The following is a 7772-nucleotide window of genomic DNA, read 5'->3' on the forward strand; positions in this document are numbered from 1 at the left end:
GAAGTGGGTCTGATCTGGATTACCATTCAACTTGGTCACTTAATTTCTATTTATACCCTGTTTAAGATGAAGAACAGGTTATTAATGCATAATGACAGTTCCAAAAAATGCAAGACTGTTAAATAGTACCTCTTGTACCAGCAAGCCTGTTTCGGCTAGTTGATCTATCTAAGTCTGGGCCTCAACAAACTCTATCCACTAGATGCAACATCGGCTCCTATTCTATATCACTTTTCTTTAGACCAGTGCCAACAACGAATAGCTGTTTCTTCTTCCCTGACTCCTCGCTGCTAAAAGCAACAGGATCCAGTAAATCATGCACAATTTAGCCAGTCAAGCTGCCTTTGAAAATGTGGCTATTCAGCCATTCCACTAACTACAGAGCCATTTGGAACAGCTCTAACTATAATTAAGCGTTCAATTTGTTTGCATTTTTTATGATATGTTGCTGAGCATTTTCAGTGTCCCAACTAATTTGCCAATAAAACATGCCATGTAAAAGTAAGTAGTGCATTGTGTTGAAGATAAATTGTTATTTGAGATCCAGCATATGTAGAGTAAAATTCAAATGCACTGTGCTATAGAGGGAATATAAATGCGATACAAAATGAATCAGTGGTCTGCTGTATTGGAATATGCTACTGGAAAGATAGTCCAGGTTTTATCTGTTCAACTGACAATTTAAAATGGTCTATTTATCACTTTTATAATCCCATTATGTATCAGTTTTCCTACTGCAGAAGATAAAGTGCCACCCTTCAATTGAATAGCAGCATAAAATAGTTGCATTTGTATTCTATGGCTTTGTCTACACGTGCACTTTAATATGCATTAGCCTATTTTTATGCACATTAAAGCATCACAAAAAAACTGTGCACTTTTGCTAATGCACCTTAAAATAGTGCATCTTTTTCTAGTAGCACCACAAAGGGCCTGAATCTATTCAGCCTCCACATGAGAAGACTGAGAAGGGATCTGGTGGCCATCTATAAACTCACCAGGGAGAACCAGGGGAAAATCGGTGAGGCTCTGGTCCCCTGGGCACCACCTGGGATAACAAGGAATAATGGCCACAAATTGATTGAGAGCAGGTTCAGGCTTGATATCAGGGGGCATTGCTTTACAGTTAGGGCTGCCAGGCTCTGGAATGGGCACCCATGGGAGGTGGTGCTCTCCCCTCCCTTGGGGGTCTTCAAGAGGAGGTTGGATAGATATCTGGCTGGGGTATTATGATCCCAGCATTCATCCCTGCCCAGGGCACGGGGTTGGACTTTATGATCTGTTAAGGTCCCGTCTGACCCTAGAAGCTATGAAACAATGGAGGTACTATATTTAATGCACATTAGCGAAAACACATTCATGAGCATGTAGATGTACCCTATAAGGTATAATGGAGTTCATGAAGGAACTCCTGGGTGCTACTTCTACACAAGGAGAAAAAAGAATGTAAAAAGCAATAGGAAAGGATGATGAAAGAACTAGAAGTACACAGTTAAAAATACCCCTATAAAAATGGGCTTCACTGAAGACAATTTGATGTTTAAGAGTGGTTCGTGGGTTGCCTTCTGAAAAGTTCTTCAGCTTTGGAAGAGTTTCAAAATGGCAATGGGAAAATGGAGGAAAGAAAAAGGAAAAAGAGTCAGGGAAACACTTTTAGACATCATTCCTTCTAATGTTTAGGAAAAGGAACTAAAGAATGGAAACCAGAAGTAGGCAAGCCTGTCACTGGGTCTGGGAGGTCCATTGCTGGTTCTAGACATTGTTGCCCCTTCTCACATTTCTCACATGCTTGGGGAACGTATACACAAGCAGCGAGGCTGCTCTGACATACTGTAATTACAGTGCTCCAGCACACTCTAGCTGTAATTACCACTCCAGCACACTCTAGCCGTCTCATGTATCAGCATCACTGCATTGAAAAATCATGGCAGGGATGCTTTAACTGAAGTTCATTCAACAAGCTTTAGTAAAAGTGCCCCCGTCACCATTTTTCAGCGCAGGATAGCTGATACACAAGATGCTCCGGGCACTTTAATTCAAGTAGCTCTTAAAGCCACTCTAATTAAAGCGCCCACCCACCCCCCACACTCCTGGAGCACATGTATAGATGCCCTTAAATAGCAAATGACAAAGCAGAGTTGCACTCGCAGCTCCAAAGAGACACGGGCTTCACCTATACCGAGGGACACTCAAGAGAGTTGAAATAAGTTCACTCAAAGGGCATTAAATTCCCCTGTGGAAGCTCTCACTTAGGATCCAAAGTAGCCTTAATGCTGTAGTTCATAAGCTTTACGTTCATGCCTTTGATTGGTGCAGTTTAACTTTCTTAAATGTCCACCTGTAGAAGTCCTGAAGAATTCCAGCTCTGCTAAGATCAACAAGCTAAATGCTTTTCCCTTTTAGATCTAGGGTGACTGAATATACTGGCTTTAATGTGTGAAGGCACGGCATGAGCAGAATCCAAGGGATCAGGCCAGATTCTTCCCTTAGCTGTGTAAGCCTGGTAGCTTGCCGTGATCGTACAGTGGTTAGTACTCTGCGTTGTGGTCGCAGCAACCTTGGTTCGAATCCAAGTCACGGCATTACCTGACAGGTTGTGGTACAGTGAGGGGCTCTGTCTTTTGAGGGGGATGGAGGTTTTTAAGGCCCAGCTCAACAAAGCCCTTACCAGGATGGTCTATTTGGGGCTGGTCGTGCTTTGAGCAGGGTGGGGTGCACTAGCTGACCTCCTGAGGTCCCTTCCAACCCTAATTTTCTGTTTCTGTGATCACTTCCTGTACTGTAGCTAGCTTTAGCATAAAGGAAGGCCTGTCATCTCCCACTTGCAAGATCTCTGTAAGTTGTACTCTTTGTTGTGATGGTGGCATTTGTGAACAAAGAGAACACGAGCACTGTTTCTTTCAAGTAGATGTTTAATGATTCATTTTTCTAAAAAATGAAGTTGGAAAACTTCCTAGATTATACACCTGTCCCTTTCTGGAGGACTCAATGTACTCACAGTGGGTGGGCTTACCCCAGCTCTTACTAGGAAACATCTGTGGGTGGCTTTTTAGTCCAGCTGCTAATGAATGTCATGCTCTGCAACGAGATCAATTCTGCCACCAAAATGAGTAGGCTGCCAGCCTGTTCCTGAAGGGAACGATTATAATAATTAGTGTCACCATGAATATGGAATGTCTTGCAAACTCCAGCAGACACACCTGTGCAGCATGCTGGCTAAAGAAACTAGGAGTTGCCACTCTCAGGCTGACAGTTTTGCAAAGCATTTTAGCCAAGGTTTTCTTGCCTAGCAGATACAATCACAGCTGAAGCATAGAAGGACATTTATGATGCATCTGCTGGATGTAGAAGGGTACCTCTCAATGGGAAAGCAGATGCTACATCGCTGACAACTCGGCAAAGTTGAGCCACCACCATACTGCCCAACCTGAGACTAAATTGTTTCCCTTGTGGTGGAACAAAAAATTCTTGGTGGTTCAGGTTCGTGTCAGGGTTAGGTTAAGATCACTTCCACTTCTTTAAATGGCCTCAAGTACGTTGCTGGAGCAAGAACAGATGGGTTTTGAATGGCCATGAATAAATTACTATAGAAATATGAAGGTTTCCAAGCCTTAGAGGAGCAGAACAGCCTTTCGGTAAAAACAGTGAGGGCATATAATTTAACTGGTGGTCTTGATAGATAGGACTTTATTCAGACGTGGAACTCCATCAAGATACAGAGTTTGATACATACGTGAACAAGTGGATACAATATGCAAATGCGCTGTATTGCACTTGATGAGCCAGGAAACCCATTCTAGTCCTAAATTCCAAAATACCTCCTCACATTTCTTTTTTTTTTTCACCGTGTTATTTTTCACTAAACCTTGAATTTACATCCTTCTTTCCAAATACGCGAAGAAGCCAATATACCACAAGCACTGGACCAATTAGATGGCCTCACCATTAAGCAGACATTGGGTGCATCTACACATGCGCTTTACTGCCGAGTTGACTAACTAGCTTCACAGTAAAGCATTACAGTCTACACGAGCACCAGCATATGGGCATAGCAAATTAACTCCACTGTAAGATAGCACTGTCTGGGACAGTACTATCTTATGGTCATTTACTGTACGGACACGCACCAGTGGACAGTGTCCAAGAATGCAGCAGTTTGAGCCAAAGCCAAGCAGTCCCCAGCTGGCAGTGAGCTCGGAGGGTCAACCACATGGCTCTGCAGTTTCAGTACTCTTGTGCCCCAGCCAGCCCCTCTGCTGCCTGATGCCACCACCCAGACCCTGGAGCTGACCCCCCTGAGCCTATTGCCAGCCCAGGGCTGCTCCACTCCAGCTCAAACTGCTGTGGTCCCAGCCGCATGTGAAGACACTGCACCCAGGAGCACCTGACTTTGGTGTAAATTGCACCAGAGTTTCTTGAGCTGCTAATAGCTCATGTAGATGCACCCATTATGAGTGATACATGTGAGGCGGCATGCATCTGGCTGGAAATCCTTAGTACACACTCGTTCTATCCATCCATTCATTCATGAGACTTGGAAATGTTAGCAGGCACCTCCTAACCAGAGGACTAACGCAGTACCAGCGATCATATTTTTTTAAGCCTGCTGATGTTTCCAGTTCTTCCAGTAAAACTGGTGTGATCCTTAACTGAACAACCTCAGGGGACAACACCAGGACTCTGGGCAATGTTCACATTGCTAAAGCCTGGCAGTCACGAGCTATCACAGGAGAGCTGAGAATTTTGCAGGTTTCGAGTCACTACAAAACAACTAGAGATGCCTGTGCCAGCTTTGAACTAGTCAACTAAGGTACTGTGGCAGCAAACTATCCATGGGAGCACAATGCTCAATGACGGCTACAAAAGCTGGAGAGCCCAGACTGAGCTCCATCAGGTGACTATGCTCAGCACCTGTGCTGCATGGTAGTTACTGTAGTGTAGACGTGAACTTAGGAATGGAGCACTGCACCAGCATTTCCTCCCACTTAAAAAGCCCCTCTTACACCTGAACTAAGCAAGAATCCCAGCTGCCGGGGTACTACAGTAATAGAGGGACGAGTCTATATATTGATAAAATTCCTTTAGCTGTTTAGCAACATAGGAATGAATGCACAAATGACCAGTTCCTTACTAGACTCTGATTTACATGTACGCAAACCAGTATATTACAGTTGATTTTCTTGTCAACAGAACGCACTCTACAGCTGCCCGTGAGATGCCAGCAGGCATTAAGAACGGCTATTTGATATATTTAGTTCATCAGATTTGGAACAAAGACCTTTAATAGCCTTGCAGAATCCGTTCTCTGATCCACCTCAGTCTGAGTTTCCATACACCTTTTAGTCATCCATGTGTTTGCAGTTGAAAACAGACAACAGCGTTTTAGAAAAATGTACCCAGTATAACTTGCAGGTTGCACGTTTCTGATGCCTCATTAGCATTACTCACAGTAGACCCATTGCTACCAGCAATGAGAACATGCAAACCCCCTCTGCTGATCCTGTCAGTAATCAGCCCTGCTGTCAGGAACACTGTTTAAATCCTTTCTACCCCCATGGAGATGCTGAACTGGCAAATCCCTGAAGAAGAAAATAATACCCCAGCTTAAACAGCTACTTCAAGTTAACTGAAGAGGGATGCATATAAACAACTCATTTAGTGAAAATACCAACACAAAAAGTTGACAAGCAAGGAAAAGCAATTGAAAATTAATTTACCAGGATGTGGTTACGGAGAAAAGCCCTTGAGTTGTAGCATCTTGTTTTCTAGGATGTCTTGAATGCAGATAAGGGGCTTGGGTCCTTTAGCAAAATCTCAACCTGTACAAGAAAGGCTTTAATAGTTAAAATGACCAGCTATGATTGTACATCCATTTCCTGTGCAATGCTACTCAGTGCTCTTCTCTGGGTCAGAGGGGTGAGATGTAACTGGGCAATAAGATGTACAATGCCACCTGAACTGGTCTAAGAGTGTTGCTATGAATGGAAGGGAATCAGCAGATCTGGAATAGGGAACCTCAGGGAAGACAAAGGAAGACTCAAGATCCCAAGAGTCAAACATGAAATTATAATGAGTTGTTGCTCAGGAGGGCAAAATAAGTGGATCACAGAGGCGATGCATTTTGGGACAAAGAATCTATGTGTAAGGAGAACAAAGTTGGGCTTGTTTTTCTTTTGGGGGGGGCGCTGCTTGTTTGTTTGCTTTTGTTTTAAGCTTCAGCCTAGCACAGAAGTGGAAACTTGGACAAACAAGTAGGGAGGAATAGAAGAGCATTGCTCAGGCATGCCAGGATGAAGTCAGGAAAGCCAACGCACAACTGGAGTTGCAGCTAGCAAGGGATGTGAAGGGTAACAAGAAGGGTTTCTACAAGTATGTCAGGAACAAGAGGAAGATCAGGGACAGTGTGGGTCCCTTACTGAATGAGGGAGGCAACCGAGTGATAGTGGATGCAGAAAAGGCTGAACTGCTCAATGCCTTTTTCACCTCTGTCTTCACGGGCAAGGTCCGCTCCCAGACTACTGCACCGGGCAGCACAGTCTGGGGAGGAGGTGAGCAGCCAATAGTAGTGAAAGAACAGGGTAGGGACTACTTAGAAAAGCTGGACGTGTACAAGTCCATGGGGCTGGATGGGATGCACCCAAGGGTGCTGAGGGAGTTGGCTGATGTGATTGCAGAGCCATTGGCCATCATGGAGAAAGGGATAGATGATTGGAAAAGGGAAAAACATAGTGCCCATGTTTAAGAAAGGGGAAAAGGAGGATCCAGGGAACTACACACCAGTCAGCCTCGCCTCAGTCCCTGGAAAAATCATGATGGAGCAGGTCCTCAAGGAATCCATTTCTAAGCACTTGGAGGAGGAAAAGGTGATTAGGAACAGTCGGCATGGATTCACCAGGGGCAAGTCATGCCTGACCAACCTGACTGCCTTCTGTGACAAGGTGACTGGCTCTGTGGATACGAGGAGACCATTGGATGTGGCATACTTTGACTTTAACAAGGTTTTTGATACGGTCTCCCACAATGTTCTCGCAGGCAAGCTAAGGAAGTATGGGCTGGATGAATGGCCTGTAAGGTAGATTGAAAACTGCCTAGAGCATTGGGGTCAGAGAGTTGTAATCAATGGCTTGATGTCTAGCTGGCTGCTGGTATAAAGTGTAGTGCCCCAGGGGTCGATCCCGGGACCAGTTTTGTTCGATGTCTCCATCACTGACCTGAAAGACAGGATGGTGTTCACCCTCAGAAAGTTTGAAAATGACACCAAGCTGCAGGGAGTAGTAGATATGCTGGAGGGCCGGGTAGGGCTGGGTTTCATAGAAACCTAGACAGCTTGGAAGATTGGACCAAAAGAAATCTGTGGTTCAACAAAGACAAGTGCAAAGTCCTTGCACTTAGAATGGAAGAATCCTATGATCTAATAGGGGTTGGGGGCTGACTGGCTGGGCTGCAGAAAAGGACCTGGGGGATTAAGACCCAGCCTGACAAAGCCTTGGCTGGTATGATCTAACTGGGGATGGACCTGCTTAGAGAAGGGGGTTGGACTAGATGTGACCGCCTCCTGAGGTCCCTTCCAACCCCCATTTTCTTTGATTCAGACTCTGGGATCTTGCTGGGAGGCCATTACCAAGTCCCATTGGGAAAGCAGAGTAAATGGCTCTGCCAGGACAGAATTTAAGGTTTGATTTAGCTGTACTAACTGAAGGACCTGCTTAGACTCCTAGGCCTATACATGTGCTTGGAGGTGGTGGGGCAGGCACATTTTAATTAAAGTGGTT

At 44.8% G+C, this 7772-nt stretch overlaps 1 non-coding gene across 1 annotated transcript; it reads left to right on the forward strand.

Annotated features, from left to right (window-relative positions):
* Window positions 1–2510: 2510 nt before the first annotated feature.
* TRNAH-GUG lies at window positions 2511–2582 on the forward strand. Its single transcript has one exon. It is a non-coding gene; the product is annotated as a tRNA-His (tRNA).
* The last annotated feature ends 5190 nt before the right edge of the window (window positions 2583–7772 follow it).

The sequence above is a fragment of the Crocodylus porosus genome, unplaced genomic scaffold (genome assembly GCF_001723895.1).
Source record: "Crocodylus porosus isolate Cpor-Errol unplaced genomic scaffold, CroPor_comp1, whole genome shotgun sequence".
In the NCBI taxonomy this organism is placed as follows: Eukaryota; Metazoa; Chordata; order Crocodylia; family Crocodylidae; genus Crocodylus; species Crocodylus porosus.